General features: G+C 43.3%; 1 protein-coding gene and 1 long non-coding RNA gene across 6 annotated transcripts in view; both read right to left on the bottom strand.

Moving 5' to 3' along the window:
• CHD6 (chromodomain helicase DNA binding protein 6) overlaps positions 1 to 395 on the bottom strand; it is a 205,829-nt gene extending 205,434 nt beyond the window's left edge. For 3 of the 5 annotated variants that reach the window (XM_040447040.1, XM_040447045.1, XM_040447044.1), the window contains exon 1: positions 294 to 395. The gene's annotated coding sequence lies outside the window, so the exon portion shown is untranslated. The remainder of the gene's footprint in view (positions 1 to 293) is intronic. The other 2 variants (XM_040447043.1, XM_040447041.1) reach the window with 2 other exon arrangements.
• A 5,637-nt stretch (positions 396 to 6,032) lies between these two features.
• On the bottom strand, positions 6,033 to 8,380 carry LOC121012183 (uncharacterized). The gene is made up of 2 exons (XR_005781994.1): positions 8,276 to 8,380; positions 6,033 to 6,711 (listed from the first exon to the last, which is right to left on the bottom strand). It is a non-coding gene; the product is annotated as an uncharacterized LOC121012183 (long non-coding RNA).
• Positions 8,381 to 18,664: the final 10,284 nt, after the last annotated feature.

Here is an 18,664-nt window from a genome sequence, read left to right as displayed (position 1 = left end):
ACTCCCAAGGACGGCCGCCCGGCCCGAGCGCGGCCTGAGCGCGAGCGGGAGCGGCGTGCGGCGGAGGCCGGCTCCTCTCCTCAGGCCTCAGGCCGCCGCCTCCCCTCCGCCAGGCCGCCCGCCGCCGGCCCCACTCGGACCCCGGCCGGGCCTCGGCGCCGCCGCAGCCCCTCATCCCGGCTCCATTCATAGGGGCACCCTAGCCCGGCCAGCGGGGCGGGGCCAGGGACCTGCGGACAAGGCCGGCCAGCGAAGGCCGGGGAGGAAAATAAAAAGTTAAGAGAAGAACTTACCTAAAATGGCTCCTGCAGCAGCCAAAATACAAACAGCTATTATTTGGTGAAGTTTAGCTCAGACACCCTGCAAGGACACCCTAACCCAGCTCAGGCCCGCCTTCTCTGCCACGCCATTGGGCTTCGCCGGCCCAAAACACAGAGTCATTGGTCAGCCTGACTGCCGCTCAGGCGGAAGCCCATTTCAAGCTTGCTTGCAGGGGCGAGTGATGGGCTCGCTCCATTGTGCTCGTATTTGCATGGATGTGATCGCGGCGATGATTGGCCGGCGCCGGGGCCGCCCCGCCCTCTGCCTCGCGCCCCCCGCCTTGGAGACGCCGCTGAGCGCGGCCCCGCCCCCCGGGACTGAGCGGCGGGGCCACGGGGGCGGGGCGGGGCTGGGGTCCTGCGGGCCGAGGGGGCGGGGCGGGGTCCTGCACGCGGCACTCCGCAGGCAGGGGGCGGGAACCTGGAGCACGCGGGCGAGGAGGGGGTTCTGCCCGCAGGTGGAGGTCTCACAGGTAGCTGGCTGGCGGGCTGGAAGACGCTGGGCTGGCGTCTCCCAGGGTGGGAGAGGATGTAGCTGGGGTCCCGCGACAGAGAGGGATTCCGCTTGGACCGCGATCCCGCAGACAGAAGCGAAGAGAGGCGAGGGTCCCGCAGGTCAGGAAAAGATTCCGAGAAACCAAGCGAAGAGTCCAGGAGCTCCATCCTGTGTCTCCAGCCGCATCTCCTGCCGCTCCGCCTGACTCCTGGCATTCTTGGCACACGACGGGCTTCTTCCCAAGGCCCCCCTACTCCCCGGGAGTTTTCACCCCCAGGGATCCTGCGGCGCCTTGGATATACCTCCGAAAAATCAGGTGTCGAGCTATGGTATATTTATGTTCAGGCCTATTTCCCCCATTATCCTTGTAGCATCCTCAAGGACAGGGCCCAGCATATTGCAGAGATTCAACTAATTGTTTAATATTCTTTAATTCGTTAGCAGCTAATTTTTGCACATCCACCAAATGCCAGGCATTGATCTAAGACAGGGGATACAGCGGTCAATAGGACAAAGGCCTGGCTCTTGTGGAATAGGCATGCTAAGGGGAAAGGAAGACAATAAATAAATACCAGGGGCATGTAGTGGAAAATGCTGTGAAGAAAATATATGGAGCGAGGGAGGGAGAGTTATCCACCTGCCTGGCTAAATTCCATTACTGGCCTCCTTCCCACCCAGTGATAGTCACCTGTCCCTCTCACTCCCTGCCTGCCCCTTGATGGGTGTTTCCTTAGCACCCACTAAAAAAAATAAAAGGTTGGATTCTGACTGTAGAGGCTCATTTTATCTCAAAGTAGGAATGGTCTGAGTCCTGGTGATTCCAAGAACAGTTTGTTGGGTACATTTAAGATGAACATGGCTTGACTTTGTCAGGAGTAGCAGTAATGATGCAGCCAAGCCTTACCGCACCCCCAGAGAGAGGATATTTTTAGTTTCTTTGAAGCCTCAGTGTTCCTCTGGTTTTCATCCTATGACCCTAACTCCTTTCTGAGGACCACTTCTTGACTTCTTGGCAGACGCCAGAGGTTTTTCCAGTTTGAAAATACAGAGATAGCAGCCCCCTGACCCCTGTCTACCTCACTTGTGCACATTTCTCTCATTTGACTCAAGACTGGCCAAGATGCCTCATGATTCTTCCTTCCTCCTCTTTATTCCTTTCTTAAAAAAATATTTCTTAAGCACCAACTAACTGTGTTCCAGGTGTTGTCCTAGACACAAAGGCAGACAACATCCCTGTCCTCAGGGAGCTCATAATCTAGCTGGGATCAAGATGGAGATTTACGCATTGATCCTGAGGGTCTCCAACCCTGTCAAGCTCTTGGTAAGCAAGTAGACAGCTGCTCACTCCCCCTGCCTCACAGGGACAGTGGGCTTGCTCTCCTGAACAAGCTGCTGCAGAAGCTGAGGCAGGACCAGGTAATTGGTAGGCACAACCTCTTTAGTCCAACACAGGATCAAAGGGTCTAAAACTCTCAAGAATGCTCAAGGGGCTCAGGACTGTGCACTTTAGTTTCTAGAAAGGGGCTGGGAAGAGAGTTATATCAGAGACAGACCGTGAATCCTACATGGGAATCAAGTGGCCCTCCCTTTGCAAAATCATGCCCTTCGCTCACAAAAGATGAAATAACATAAACAAGGTAGAGGAGGGATGGAACTCCAGGCAGAGAGGGAGCAGCATGTATATGCAAGGCACATACAATACAGCAATGAGAGGTGTTGGAGCAGGAGGGAGGCGAGAGGCAAACCGGTCAGACAGTAATTCCTGTTCTTAAACTTGAGAAAAGTCTGTAATACAAAAGAAGTCAAACATAGAGATACAAATGTTATGTTACCAAACAAGATATCAATAGGCACACACAACTGATCCACAAATGAATAGTACAGGTACAAGCAAAGGAAGGTTCTGGAGGCTCCACTCAGGAGAGGCAGTAGGCTTGACCTTCATAGAGTCAGGTCTGCAGAACTGAACAGGGTTAGTGGAATCTGATCCTTAAAACCCTTCTGCAGCAGGGCACCTGGCTGGTTCAGTTGGTAGAACATGCAACTCTTGATCTTGGGGGTGTGAGTTAGAACCTCACGTTGGGTATAGAGATTACTTAAATAAACAAATCTTTTTTTATTTTTTTTAATGTTTATTTTTGAGAGAGAGAGAGAGAGAGAGACAGAGTGTGGGGGGGAGCGGGGAGAGAGGGAGACACAGAATCCAAAGCAGGATCCAGGGTCTGAGCTGTCAGTACAGAGCCCGACGCAGGGCCTGAACTCATGAACTGTGAGATCATGAACTGAGCTGAAGTCGGACACCCAACCGACTGAACCACCCAGGCACCTCAAATAAATAAATCTTAAAAAACAAACAAACAAAAAAACACTTCTGCAGCATCCAGGGACCTGCAGATAGGAATGGGAGGGGAGACTGAGACCTCTGGGTGGCTTCTAGCTGCACCCATTCATGGGCATGTCTTAGTCTGAGTTTTCTAGGATAGAGAGCTTGATTCTATAGGGCAGAAGTGGGAAGCAAAAGGAGGCAGGTAGGGAAGGGAGAAGAGCTGATACCAGGATGGTTATTCATCTGGCCTCTACACATTACTGATGGCTCCTGCTCAAGGGATTATCCTCTCAGAAGCCACATAATATGAGTCGTAGCATAGCTTATGGGAGAGGGAAAGGAAGGAAATTTATCCACCAGCTCATCTCCCACTGGATAAAGATCCACTCCAGTTGTTCATGTAAAGGTGCCAAGTGGGGCTTTGCCGTGTCCCAAAACTCAGTGTAAAGAGGCTTGCAGCAGGGTTGTGAGGCAAAGATTTATCAGGATACAGCTGTGTAAAATCAAATGGAGCCCGTGCAGAGCTGGTACCGCAGAAGCTGCTGGGACAAGAGATGGTTAGCACTAGCCCTGGAGGTCTGTCACAGAGGGGGCAACAATGGTGTGCAACTCTCTGCGCCACTTAGTAGGTCCATATTTACAGAGGGCCCCAAAAGAGCAATCCTTAGGAGGCTCTGAAGGGGAGCCACGGAAGGGCTTCCAGCAATTCTAGAACTTCTGTAACTTCAGGTTACATCCTGCCTGACATGTTCTCTCTTACCATCTGCCTCTGTTGACTTGTCTGTTTCCTCCATTAGACCATGAGCCTTGCCATTGTTCTTATTTATATATCTGTCACAGAAAAGGCTATTTTCACCAGCCGATTTCATTTTCCTCCTAGGTTCATAGCAAAATTACATTTCTCAGTAATCAGGTAGGTTCATGTGACTAAGTTCTGGTTAATGGAATCTGGACAGAAGTGACAGATATATCTCACTCCTAGGCATCCCCCCAAACCTCCTGTGTGAGCCTCCAAATTCCTTTCCTCATCTGCTGGCCAGATACAGAAATATCCAGTGGAGGACTTAGGGGCTCCCCAAAATGGCAATGGAATGACCCTGGGTCCCTAACAGACTTCATGGAGCAGAACCCCTGTGCTTACTTGCACTGGACCGTGCCAGGAGTGAGAAATAAAACTTTCTTAATGTCAAGTCACTGAAATGAGAGAATTGTTTGTTACGGCCATTAGCACACTCTGACTAATACAGCACTTGTCTAACTTCATTTGATTTGATGTCCCTCCAGGGTAGGGATTATGTTTATTTGTTTTTGTAACCCAAGTACTAGTGTGTTGCCTGATACATAGTAGGAATTGCTCAAAGCATGAATGGGTGTGAATGAGTGAATATGTCATCCTGATCTTAAAGGATCAGAGGTAGAATGCCAGTCAAGGTGGCAGGTAGAAAGTGTTCTACTCACTACAGAATCAAAGAGACCGGGGAGAACATGCACAGTTCTCAACAGTGCAAATGGTTCATGATCTGAGAAGGAGATTGCTAGGGTGAGCCTAGAGAGAAGGCAAGGGCCAGATCACAAACGGTCTTATTCATTACATAAAGGAGTTTGAACTTTATCCTACAGGAATTATTCAACGATTTTAAACAGGTATGTGATATAATCAAATTTATGTTTAAGAAAGATCTTTCAGCCTAGAAAGGGGATGAATTAGAAAGGAAGAGCAAAAATGTAAATGTTTTAAAGCAACATTTCCCATTGCCCCTAGATCATTCATCCCATGAGATAATCCAATAAAAAGAGGTTTTGGGGTCAAGTTGGTTTGGGAAATTGTGCATACTCTAGCCCATCTTGGAGGTTGCCGTTACTCATTAGCATATTAAAAACTCTGAGAGGTCTTGCATTAATGAAATCTGTTAAACTTTAATAATTTTCAAAATTATCTGACACAGAACACTCTTTTCATTTAATGCCTATTAAAACTGGTATTAGGATTAGATTTAGCTACATATACCAGGAAAAAAAAGCATAATAAAATTAAAGTTTTTGCCCTGCATAAAAGAAATATGGGAAGCTTTACTTTTTTTTAATGTTTATTTATTTTTTAGAGAGCACAAGCAGGGGACAGGCAGAAAGATGGGACAGAGGATCCAAAGTGGGCTCCATGCTGACAGCAGCAAGCCTGATGTGGGGGAGATCATGCAAACCACGAGATCATGACCTGAGCTGAAGCCAGATGCTCACCTGCCAACTAAGGCGCCCAGGTGCCCGAAATACGGGAAGCTTTAATATTTTTGCACCACCATCTTTAGTTTCATTCCCAAGATCCAAGATGTCTGCTGGAGCACCAGTCCACATTTCCTCGGAAGGAAAAAAGGAAAGGCAAGAGGGGAAAAGTGGAGCTCAGTCATGTCCCTTAAACAGGCTTCCTGGTAATTACACAACACTCCTGCTTACATCTCATTGGCCACAACTTGGTCACATGGTCACATAGGGCTGCAAAAAAATATATATGGTATTTTATTTATTTACCCTATTTTATTTTTTAAAAATGTGCCACATTAAAAATTGAGGTTCTCTCAGGCACCAGGGTGGCTCAGTTGGCTGAGTAACTTCGGCTCAGGTCATGATCTCATGGTCCGTGAGTTCGAGCCCCGTGTCAGGCTCTGTGCTGACACCTCTGTGTCTCCCTCTCTCTCTGCCCCTCCCCTGCTCACGCTCTGTCTCTGTGTCTCAAAAATAAATAAATGTTAAAGCAAATTTTTAAAAAATTGAGGTTCTCTCACCAAAGAGTTGAGATTCTCAACTAGCAGTCCCTGGCACAATGTCCCACAGAAACAACATTCCATAGCACATAAGTTGGGATAAAATGAATCAGGACATTGATTTTTGTAAACACTTTTAACAGCTTTATTGAGACATAATTCACATGCCATACACTTCACCACTGCAAATGTATAGTTTGATAATTTTTTGTAAATTTATACAGTTGTGCAACCATCACCAGAATCCAATTTTAGAACATTTCCATCACCTCTAAAAGTTCCCTTCTTCCCACCTGGAGGCAGTCCCCACTCCTACCCCCAGGCCAAGGCAGCCATGGGTCTGCTTTCTTCTTTGCAGTGTTTCCTTTTCTAGAAATTTCATACATATGGAATAGTACACTGTGTAGTCTTTTGTGTCCGGCTTATTTCATTTAACATAATATCTTTGGGGTTTATCCATGTTGTAGTACATGTTTTTCTTTTTTATTGCTGAATGGTATTCCACTGTATGGATGTGCCACCTTTTGTTTATCCGCTCGCCAGCTGATGGACATTTGGATAATTGCCACTTTGCAACCATTACAAATGTCACTGCTAGGAACATTCACATACCATTGTTTGTGTGGACATATGTTTTCATTTCTCTTGGGTAGATACTTAAGGAGACTGATGTTGAAAATTGAACGCATTCACTGAAAATGCCTATGACTGAATGCCTATGACTGACTTTCACAGCATTGTTCCAGGTGCCAGGGATACAGTGATGAATAAAATTCGGCACAAACTCAGTTCTTGTGGAGCTCGTGCAGTCTATGGAGGAGACAGGCATTAGTCAAATAATCGTGCAAACGAATGTAACATTACACCAGGGGTGAGTCCCATAAAGGAGGGGCACATGGTGCCATTGAGAATCTATGCTGGAAGGATCTGCCAGGAAAGTGGTCAAGGTCAGAAAAGTGGAAGTATGCCAAGACTTATCACCTCCATGAATTTTGCCCTTCAAAGTAATATCCTTGGAGGCCATGTGCTTATTTCTAATAATGCTGCCCTTGCAAACAATTCTGAGCCAGTTTACAGGTGTGCTGGTCCTGGGCCTGTTTGTCCTCAGATAAAGTCCTTATGTTTTAACCTCTCAGAGTTTTTAATTTTCTGATTAAACCATGAATAACATAACAAGCCACACAAGAAAATCAACTGCATTCCTTTAGAATCACATCTCACAGATAAAAATGAAATTCCCCTGCTAGATCATGGACCTCATTCCCCAGAGCTGGGGGAGAAGGGTTCATGGCAGTCTACAAAAATAAAGTTATGGACACCATCTGTAAGAGGAGGAGAGTGGACAATGTCAACTCTATTCTCCCTTATAGCTCAAATTATGTCTTTGATTTGCCAGTGAGGAGATTCCAAACAGTGACCCATGGTGTGTGGAGGTAACTCCCAAAGAGGAAATGAAAGAATGTGTGTAGCCAATGGCAGTGTCCTGGCTTGCCAAAAGCACCCTTACCCAGGACAAAACTGGATAAGAATAGTTAAGCCCACAGGCTTTGGAGGCCAACAGATCTGGTTCAAATCCCAGATTTAACCACTAGTGAAGTTTTTTGATTTCGATAACAGGGCTGTTGTAGGGATTAAATGATTCATTCAAACTACTTACCACATGGTAACTGCTCAACAAACTGTTAATTACTACATTATTATTATATCCTTTCCTCTGGCTCTCATCCCCTGTACTGTGTAGACCTTCCCCCTTCTGTTGACTTGCTCTTTTTGAAACACACTAATTCCACTGATTCGACTGAAGTCAATCTCTATTCTTCTTGCCTTTGACCTGGGGGACATTTTGTCTTTTAAAATTGCTTCTGGTAATAGATGGCTTCCATCTCTTATGATTTAACCTGGTTTAACTCTTAAAGTGCTGCGGAGCTCTTTCATTCATATATAACACTACTACTATTTTTTTGTTAATGTTTATTTTTGACGGAGAGAGAGACAGAGCATGAGCAGGGGAGGGGCAGAGAGAGAGGGAGACACAGAATCCAAAGCAGGCTCCATGCTCTGAGCTGTCAGCACAGAGCCCGACACGGGGCTTCAACCCACAGACCACAAGATCATGACCTGAGCCGAAGTCGGACGCTCAACTGACTGAGTCACCCAGGCGCCCCACTACTATTTTTTTAATCTGAGTTTATACATATAAATGACTGGGCTCACTCTTAGTAACTATGATTTATGAAAAGTCACACCTCAAATGTTCTTGGGCAGGAATTTTTTAAAACATTGGCCACCCTACCCCGAAACAATTCCATAAATCCTTCATTCTCACTCAGCAGTGTACTTTCCTGCAGCGACAGATAATTTTAGCCGTAAAAACCTGCTTAAGCCGAGGCTTTTCACCAAGCTTCAAGTTGCAGTGGAATTCTTTTCCTCATGAACTCAATTCTGCCATCAGCATAACTGACCGACTCAGAGAGACTACCACCCGCAAATTAACAATAAAAGAAGCATCACTGTTTTACACTCTGGGAAGAAAGCACTACAGTTTTTTTTTTTTTTTTAACTAATTAGTTTCCATGTTTTTGCTGAGGAGAAGCATGGTAGGCATCCTTATATCGTCCCCACCTATCCTGAACACCGCCAGCTAGGAAATTTCACAGCATGAAAATTGTTTTGTCATCTCTGGACATCAACTTTCTAGATGTAGTCATTTCATCTATGCAATGGGGATATGCCCTGTCTATGCAATTTCTCAGAGTTGTTGTAAGGATCAAATGGGGTGTAGCATGTGAAAGAGCTTTGGCATAAACCTAAGAATTATTGTTGAGGGATTTCAAGTAGTGTTTCATACAAGAGACTTTAAAGTATAAACCCTTAATGTACAATTTGCACCTGTCTTGGTGATAGCCAGAGCCCATATTCATAAACCAGTGACCTCTTAGTGTTGGAATGTCAGTGCATTCAAAATCTTGTGATTCAGGGCCCTAGAATCATCCAACTGCTAAGAAGTGATATCTTGCCACACCAGACTGTCAATCGGTTGTAGAGAATTGCCAGAGAATTCCCCTCTTCATTCATTTCTGAAATATTCTTCTGGCCAAGACTTTGCGAGCACAATTTCCATCAAGTCTTCCTTACAGTTTTTGAAAAAGTGTAGACCGTGCCCTCAAAGGGCCAGGTTTGAGCGCCATGAAGATGTACCAACATGTCTGCTCACTCAACGAATTCATGGTATCTGCAGGACAGGAGCCAGTCTACCAAGACTTGATCAAACAATGTAATTCCAGTTGTGCCCATCGTGGATTTTCAGCCTTAAACATATAGGAATCCATCATTTAGTCATGGTTCTCAGTGGTCGTGTCTTGACATGGTCAATCATGATGGACATGGCAAGTATCTTGTCACTGATGCTACATAAAGTACCATAGTCCAACGAGATACCTTTTAGAAAATAAATAAATGGGAGCAGGTACTCTTATAATAGTGTCACTCCCATTCATTTGTATTCCGATGTGCTCTCCTGAGCAACAGAGCATGGGGTGGTGTTTCAGCTGAGTGCTGGGAATGTCACACAGCCCGCAGTCTACCTTATCTATGTCTTTGCCTGTGATGAGAGACCATTACCGGTCTGACAACTAAACATTGTGGTGGTGTTTGTGAGTGAATAGTGATCTTGTAATTATCATCACTATTACAACTTTGGTCCAGTAATACATGCTTTCTTACCTTATTAGTAGTATCTGTGGGGGGAAAGTCTGAGGGGGAAACAAAACGTGTTAAAAATAAAGTTTGCCGTATTTATTTAGTTTTTCCTTACCTAATGGCAATTTTTAAATGACTTTTAAAATGATTTTTAAAAATGAGATTTTTAAATGACTTTTTTCATATTTTCAAAATGCTTTTTTGACCATTACACCACAAATATTTTTAGTACTAGTTGTCTTATTTCCCTGTGGGGGAGAAAATCAACCTAGATTGTGAAGAGTATAGGTTTCATCCAAACCTCTTTATTGGGAGCAGGGATAGTAGAGCAGAGAAAACACTGAGACACACAGCTCTAATCCAGAACCTTCCCCATGCACACACACATACTGCAGGTTTGCTTATTCTCCTCACTCCTTCTGGGCATAACCAGGAGAAGGCCAGATCAGGGTCAACACAGAGTCAACACAGGCAGGGCTCCATAAAGTAACTAAGATTACAAGAAGACTCACTGGCATGCAGCCAGTACAAATGACTACAGGCAAAACTGAGAGAGAGGTTTAGGATCCAGGAGCTCCAACTCATTTGGAGTTAGGATCAGAAAAAGAGGTGGTTGAGAACAAATTATCAGATAGGATGATCTGTTTTGGTAATTAGGTTTAAAGTGTGGTGTGTGTATATGTGTGTGTGTGTGTGTGTGTGTGTGTGTGTGTGTGTGTGGTCTTGAAAGGGTACTGTTTAGTTAATTAAAAGGTCAGAGGCAAGGTAGATAAGGGTAGTTCATGAATGATGAGATGGATGGTTGGATAGGTAGATAAACTGATGTATGAATGGCTGGTAGGCGAATGGATGTTGAATGGATAAATGGAAATAATGAAATTATGATGTATGTTTGATATGACAGATTAATGAGTGGTGGGAAAGTGAATGATTAGTTGGATGAATGAATAAATAAATGGACAATTGGATGGATGGATGGATGGATGGATGGATGGATGGAGAGGTTGATAGGTGATAGATAGATAAATAGATACATGGATACATAGATACATAAATAGATGAGTCAATGGATGACCAAATTTATGAATTGGCATATGAACATAAAGATGAACTAATGAATGAATTGGATGGATGAATGCATGGATGGATGGATGGTATGGAAAGAAGAATAATGGTCCCCAAAATGTCTATGCCTTAATCCCTAAAATTTGTGAATATGTTAGATTATGTGGCAAACGGAAATTAAGTTGACTAATCAACTGACCTTGAAGTGGGAAGATTATCCTGGATTATCTGGATGGGCCCAATGTAGTAAAAAATATTTTAATAAGAGCAAAGCAGAAGGAACATATTCAGAGGGAAATTTGAAGACGTGCATAGATGCTGGTTTTAAACTTTGAAGATTTGAAAATTTAAAGATTCATGTAGATGCTGGTTTTAAACTTGGAGGAAGGAGAAAATAGATCAGGAATGCAGATAGGCTCTAGAAGCTGGAAAAGGCAAGGAAACTGATCCTTCCCAAAAGGACTACAACTCTGCCAACATTTTCATTTTAACCGCTTAAGACTCATTTTGGACTTCTGGATTCCAGAACTACAGTTCTTCCTCAACTTAGAATGGGGTTACATCCTGATAAACCCATCATTAAGTTGAAAATACCATAGGTCAAAAGTGCATTTAAGACACCTAACCTACCGAACAACATAGCTTAACCTAGCCTACCTTAAACATGTTCAGAACACTTACATTAGCCTACTGTTGGGCAAAAACATCTGACACAAAGTCTATTTTATAATAAAGTGTTGAATAACTCATACAGTGTATTGAATACTGAAAGTGAAAAACAGAATGGTTGTATGGGTACAGAATGGTTGTATGGGTTGTTTACCCTCATAACCATGTGGCTCACTGGAGCTGTGCTCACTGCCACTGCCCAGAATCATGAGAGAGGAGAGTATCACATATGGCTAGCCAGGAAAAGATCACAGTTCAAAATTCAAAGTATGGTTTCTACCGAATGCATATGGATTTTGCACCGTTGTGAAGTCGAAAAATCTCAAGTTGAACCATCCTAAGTGGGGGACCATCTGTATAAGATCATAAATCTGTGTTGTTTTAAGCCACTAAGTTTGTCCCAGCAGCAATGGAAATGGGTGAATACATTAGTGAGTAAATAAATGGATGGGAGATGGATGAATACTTGGATGATTGAATGGATGATAAATGGAAGAATACATGGACGGATGGATGGATGGATGGATGGATGGATGGATGGATGGGTAAGTGGAAGAATGGGTGAATGGATACATGAATAAATGGTTGGTTGGTTGGTTGGTTGGTTGGTTGGAAGGTAAAAGAGGACTTGTTTCTCCACTCATAACACTTCCGACACCAGATGTATGCAGTTTTCCTCAAATAAACAATTCTGACACTACCTGAAGTTAGCCCAGATCCCACATGTTAGGGACTCATCCCTCCAAGACTGCCCCCACTTCAGATGCCAATCACAAGTAGTGGGCTTCCAAGTTACCCACACTTCTGTCCAACTTGGCTACAAATTGGGACTTCCCATGACCTTCTCCTCTGGTTGGAGAATTTGCTATAATGACTTATGGAACTCAAGGAAATGCTTTACCTACATTTACCAGTTTATTATAAGGATACAAATGAACAGCCAGATGGAAAGGAACAGAGGGCAAGTTCTGGAAGGGTTTCAAGTGCAGGAGCTTCTGTCCCTGTGGTAGTTCAGGGTATCCACCCTCCTGGTATATGGATGGATTCACCAACCCAGAGCCTCTCAAACCTCATGGCTTAGGGATTTTTATGGAAGTTTTATTACATAGGCTTGACTAATTATTAACTCAATCTCCAGCCCCTATCCTCTCCCCAAAGAATGAGGGGAGGTGAGGCCAAAAGTTTCAATCTTCTAATTATGGCTTGATCTATCTAGTGACCAATACCCATCCTGAAACTATCAGGAGCCCACCAAGAGTCACGTCATTAAAACAAATGGTGCTCCTACCACCCAGGAAATTCCAAGGGATTTAGGAGCTCTGTGTAAGACAATTCTATCACTCCCATCACTCAAGAAATTACAAAGGTTTTCAGAGCTCTGTGTCAGGAACTGGGGGTAGAGACCAAACATATTTCTTATTATGTTGCAGACGGATAGATGAGTAAATGGATACATGAATGGATAAATGAATAAATGGATATGTGGGTAAATGACTGGATGAATAGGCAGGTGGGTGATAGATAAATGGGTATATAAACACATGGAGAGATAAAATGTGTGTAGATGTATAGATACATGGGTTGATGGGTGTTTGTGTGGTGGATGGGTAGACAGACATGTGGATTGATAATTGGTTTGATGGATGACTAAATGGATATATGAATAGGTAATGAATGAACAGATAAATAAATAGATACTAGGGTGGAGGTCTGATTGGATAGATGGGTACTTGCATGCATGCATGAATAAATGAAAAGTATCTTATGCATAAAGACAGAAACATGATCTTCAACTTGAAATGTGGACTTGTTGACCAGTTAGGAAAGGAGACATCCAGATGGAATGTAAAAAGTGTGCAAATCTCTGATTCTGCACTAATCCTCCACCTTCCAGGATGAACCATTTTAAAGCAAGGGACCTTTGCACTTAATGACTTCTTTATCTGGAATATAATACTCTTCTTTCAAGTAGTTAACTGTACTTATTCCTTACATCACAGCATAAGCATTGATTTCCTTTTTTAAAGTTTATTATTTATTTTGAGAGAGAGAAAAAGTGAAGTAGGGGAGGGGCAGAGAGAGAGAGAGAGAGGGAGGGAAGGAGAGAGAGAATCTCAAGCAGGCTGTGCATTGTCAGTGCAAAGCCCGATGTCAGACTCAAACTCACAAACCATGAGATCCCGACCTGAGCCAAAGTTGGGTGCTTAACCAACTGAGCCACCCAGGTGCCCCTAAGCATTGCTTTCTCAGGGAAGCCTTACCTTATAGTATTGTGTAACTTTCCCTATGAGCACTTGCTAAAATTTCAGCTTTATATTTATTTGTATGACCCCGTGATTAGTATCTGTCTCCCTCACCAGACTGTAGCTCCAAAGACCAGGGATCAAAGTATTTTGGCATGCCATTTGGTCCCCATCACTTAAGTCATGTCTGGCACATAGAAAGTGTGTTTTTTGTAAGGGTTGTTGTTGTTGTTGTTGTTGTTGTTGTTGTTTTGAATGTATTGAAACCTCCCTGTGGCTTTCTCACTCAAATCATCAGGAAAGATCTTGATGGGTTGCTGGAACATTACTGATACCATAGTGACTAAGTCTTGATTTACTGATGTAAGACTTTGACAAGGAGAGTGCTCCTCCAACAGGGAGGAGTCATCCCCTTGAACTCAGTGTCCCTACTGTCCTGGAGAGGCCAGATACCCTGTCTCTTTGCCTTAATTCAGTGGCTCAGACTCTCAGCTGTACTGGAACCAGAAACCTCTCTGACTGGATGAGGCCCTCCAGCCATCCTCACCCTGACCAACATCAGGGCCAGCTCCAGCCACCTGCTCCTGCCCTGCTCCAGGCGGGTAGATACAGAGGCTACCCCACTTACTAACAGCTATCACAAACTCTTCTGTCACCATAATCATCCTTCTTTTCTCTGGTCTCCCATTTAGTTTCACTTTGACCTTTTCAGGTCTCTGCTAGGCTGAGGTTGGAGGTTTGTGGTCTTTTCTTCCTTTCTGGACCTAGTGCACTGAGGGTCCAAAAGAACTGCCCTCAAATCCCAGCTCTGCATGAACGCGCTCAGCTGTGTGCCCTTGAGCAAGTTACTTAACCTTTCTGAGCCTGTTTGCTAATCCACAAAATGGATGCAATAAATCTACATTCCCGGATAGTTGTGGAGATTAATAAACAGGATGATATAAAGGATGGATCTAGCACGGTTACTGGCAATAGTAAGTGATAATCAATTATTAATTCCCCTTCTTTCTCTCCAGGTTTCTCTCTCTTGTTTCTTCCTGTGGCACAATGCAGTCTCCCTTTCTGTTTTCCACTTTTCTGTCTACCGAACATTATTTCTAGCCCTCATAAAAATAGCACTACATAAAACAAAATTGCACAGTATTTTTATATCCTCCAAATAACTCAATTCAATTATAGACTGGTCAATTTTAGTTATCTGAACATTACTAAGCCACCTGAAACTGGTAAAGTTCTATATTCAGTCAGAAAATAAAGAGCTAAATCAATACTTTAAAAAACACTAAAGGAAAGACATTTTCCTGGAGGCCTAAGGCCTCATATGGAATGTGTCAGCCTATTGCTGCTGCTTCTGGCTGGAAGACAATGCACAAGAAACCCTTTATATTTTAAATTTGACACAGCAGCCATGACGACAGTGGAAGAATGGATGCCCATATTTCCCGGGAAGAGGGATTTGGCAGGAGTTCCCTATATGTCACCCACAGGGTGCTCCTATGTGTGAGTTAGTGCTGGAGATTTGAAAATTCAGAAAGAAATGAAGAAATTAGTGAAAAAAAAGTTTATCAACTTATTTTTGGTGTAGTTAGTGGCATGATTAGGTAACAGTGAGGATCTCTAAGCTAAAGGGAGATTTCAAGACAGGATCATAATCCACTATTACAAACAGAAGCACAGAGGAAAGCAGATGGTCCCGGATTCAAACACTAGCAGCACTACCTTCTGACTTTGTAACTTTTTGTCAAGTTACTCTGTCTCTCTGCACCCCTTTTCCTTCACCTGTAAATTAGAAACTATTTATATTATGTTGAAATGTAGCTGTTAAATAGTCCATTATACACACCAAGAAGAGTCCCAGGCACCTAAAAAGTACTTAATTATGGGGTAGGTATGATTATTAATTATTATCAGTTATTATCACCTCCACCACTTATTACTGAGAAAGATACTTGCATAGCCATGGAAATGCTGGGAATTATCTCCAAGAAAAAGTGGTGAGATTGACATTTCTCAAAAAGTTCTGGATGGAGGTGAGGTGCCTGGGTGGCTTGGTCAGTTAAGCATCTGACTTTTGACTTCAGCTCCAGTCACGATCTCATGGTTTATGGGTGCAAGTCCCGCATTGGGGTCCATGCTGATAGTATGGAGCCTGCTTGGGGTTCTCTCTCTCTCCTCTCTCTGCCTTCTCTCTCTCTCTCTCTCTCTCTCTCTCTTTGTCTCTCTCTCTCTCTCTCTCTTTGTCTCTCTCTCTCTCTCTCTCTCTCTCTCTCTAAAAATAAGTAAGTAAATAAACTTAAAAAAAAGTTCTGGATATATTAGCACAACCCAGAGTCCAACTCTTGGACTTATATATAGCTTAGGAACCCAATTTTGTCAGCACTGAGATTAAGGCAGACTCACACTAACCAAACTCATTAGACCAATGTATAAACCAGATCAGTCAATTAATCTTCAATGAGAAATGCAAGTTTGAGAAGACTAGAATACTCAAGTCTGTGTGATAAGTGCATTTTCTCCCTGGATTCACACCTATGTTGGAAGCCAAGTCTACATAGGAAGACTATATAATGAGAAAATTCCAGTCAGAACAGTGAGACATAAAAAATCTAAATGTAAAGTGGTTTCAGTCCATGCTACCGAAGCCAACAATCTCATATTAGGGACAGCCTCTCCCATGTTGTGTATTGTGAAACTGTATCCTCTTTGCCATGCTAGAAAGTAAACATTCATTGATGATTTTGACCACTTATAGATTTTTAAACTTCTATACAGCCAAAATACCATAAACAAGTCAAAAGACAACAAACTAGAAAAGTATGTGTAACACATATGGCAAATAAAAAGTTAAAATTTAATAAATAAATAGCCTTTATGAGCCAATAAGATAAAGAGCAACACTATAACAGAAAAATGGGCAAAAGGTATGAATAGGTAGTTTATATAAAAAGAATACAAGTGGTTTATAAACTGTGAATGGAAGCACATTGTGGTTATGAGTAAATAGTTTATAAACTTTGTCAACCTAAGTGGAAATGATATTTTATTACTGTTATCATTTGCCTTTTTCCCCTTTGTTTCCATTTGCCTTTTTTGGTTAATGAATTGTGTATGCATGCCTGTGTATTTGTGTGTATATGGTATTGTATTTGTAATAGCCATTACTGTAGCCATTTATTAATTGCTTCTATCTTATGCCTATTTTTCTATTGGAGTATCCTTTCTCTTATTGATTTAAAAGAGCTCTTGGGGCACCTGGGTGCTCAGTCAGTTGAGCATCTGATTTTTGATTTTGGCTCAGGTCATAATCTCACAGTCATGGGATCGAGCCTCCATGGAGCCCTGCATTGGGTTCTGTGCTGGGCATGGAACCTATTTAAGATTCTCTCTCTCTCTGTCCCTCCTCTGCTCGTACGCACACATGTGCATGCATGCTCTCTAAATAAATAAATAAATAAATAAATAAATAAATAAATAAACTCTCTATATAGATACTCAGGTATCCCTTTATATGTGTTGAATAAAGCTTTCCCTCTTCCTTGGGTGTCTTGAGACAGGGTATGGAGGAGAAGCAGAATACTCACTGTGTGCCAGATTCCTTCATACAAGTTATCTCACTTACTCTCACAACAATCCTAGGAAATAGGTGCTGTAATCCCTATTTCACAGCTGAGGACCCAATGACTCAGACAGACTGGGTAACTTACTCAAGAACACATAGCTAGTAACGATTATTTGAACCTCTTAGTCATGCAAGTGCCTTTTTAGAAGTGCCTCCCGGCTCTTCTGACCATCACCTAATCTCTAACCTGCTCCAACACCTGGGGACCCTGCTGCAGGGTTAGTCCCAGCTCATTCTTAAAGCAACACAAATTGGGCAGAAGTCATAGATAGACAAACATTAATCATATACTGTCCTTTTTCTAGCATGTTGTGTGTTTGGGGTTGAGTCCTGGACATCTGAGTGCCCACTGAGTTGCAATTTCCTTTCCTTGCTTGCCTTAGCTTCCCTGTTTCCCTGAGGCCAGGCCAAGTCAGACTCCTATGCTTAAAAGAAGAAAGGAACTCATACTAAACAGGAGCAGGCTATCACCCATTTCCTCTCCTTTAAGAGGAAGATTTGTAATTTGGTTGAGTCAGACATTAAAGCTATGGGGTGAGAATCCATATTACTAGTAGGTAGGATTACCAAAATCAGGAGCACAGCCCTATCTTCTGCCTCTCATCAATATCTGCAACATTTCCTGCCACACTCTCATACACACCCAGTGTACCCGTCCCATCTAATGACCTGTAGCACCCAACAGGCTCAGCTGTGACATACTTCATGCCAGTACACAGGTTTCCCTTTTCCACCTAGTAAATACTTTTACATCCTTCAAATATGAACTCACCTCTACTGTGAAGGAACCCCAGACCTTCTCCTCCAGTGTGAAGGACCTTCCATTGTCTCCCCTTTACTATGAAGGACCCTCAGACCTTCCCCTCCATTTTTAAGGACACTCAGATTCTCCTTCCACTATGAAGGATCTCTAGACCCTCTTACCAAAGAGTCAGAGTTAGGTCCTCTTTTTCTGTGCTACACAGCACCTGTGCTGACCTTTCCCATAGCTTTGATGGAGTGTTACTGTAGTTTGTTATGTGCCTCGCTTCCCCACCACATTCAAACAGGGCTTCCCTCTATGCCAGGAATCATGCTCAGTCATGTCTGCATCTTCAGTGTGCAGCACAGGGTGCGGAATGAATGACAGTGCTTCTGATCCTGAGGTCTCTCCCCCTAAGCCAGCCTATGCCCAGACTCACAGGGCTGGTTCCTGCTTTAACTCTCTCTCTAGTTTGCTCCTTTGAGTAATTTGCTTCCTTCCTTCCCCAACATTCTGGGAAGATTAGTTCCTGTCTCCATCTTACTGTGAGGGTCTGATATACCTCTTGCTTTGTATTATCTGCCAGCTAATTATCTCCCACCACTAATTCTGCCTGCTTGGTGGGAAAGTCTCAGAGCCTGGGCTTTAGTGACAACCCTTAACGTGTTAAGTCCTTCCTGAACTGGCTGAGTACCCCCAGCCCTGCTCATACTCCCAGGGGAGGTT

The sequence above is a fragment of the Herpailurus yagouaroundi genome, unplaced genomic scaffold (assembly GCF_014898765.1).
Source record: "Herpailurus yagouaroundi ecotype Mexico unplaced genomic scaffold, PumYag 196, whole genome shotgun sequence".
Taxonomy (NCBI): domain Eukaryota; kingdom Metazoa; phylum Chordata; class Mammalia; order Carnivora; family Felidae; genus Herpailurus; species Herpailurus yagouaroundi.
The sequence above is the reverse complement of the archived record's forward strand: the minus strand, read 5'-3'. Positions and strand labels throughout refer to the sequence as shown.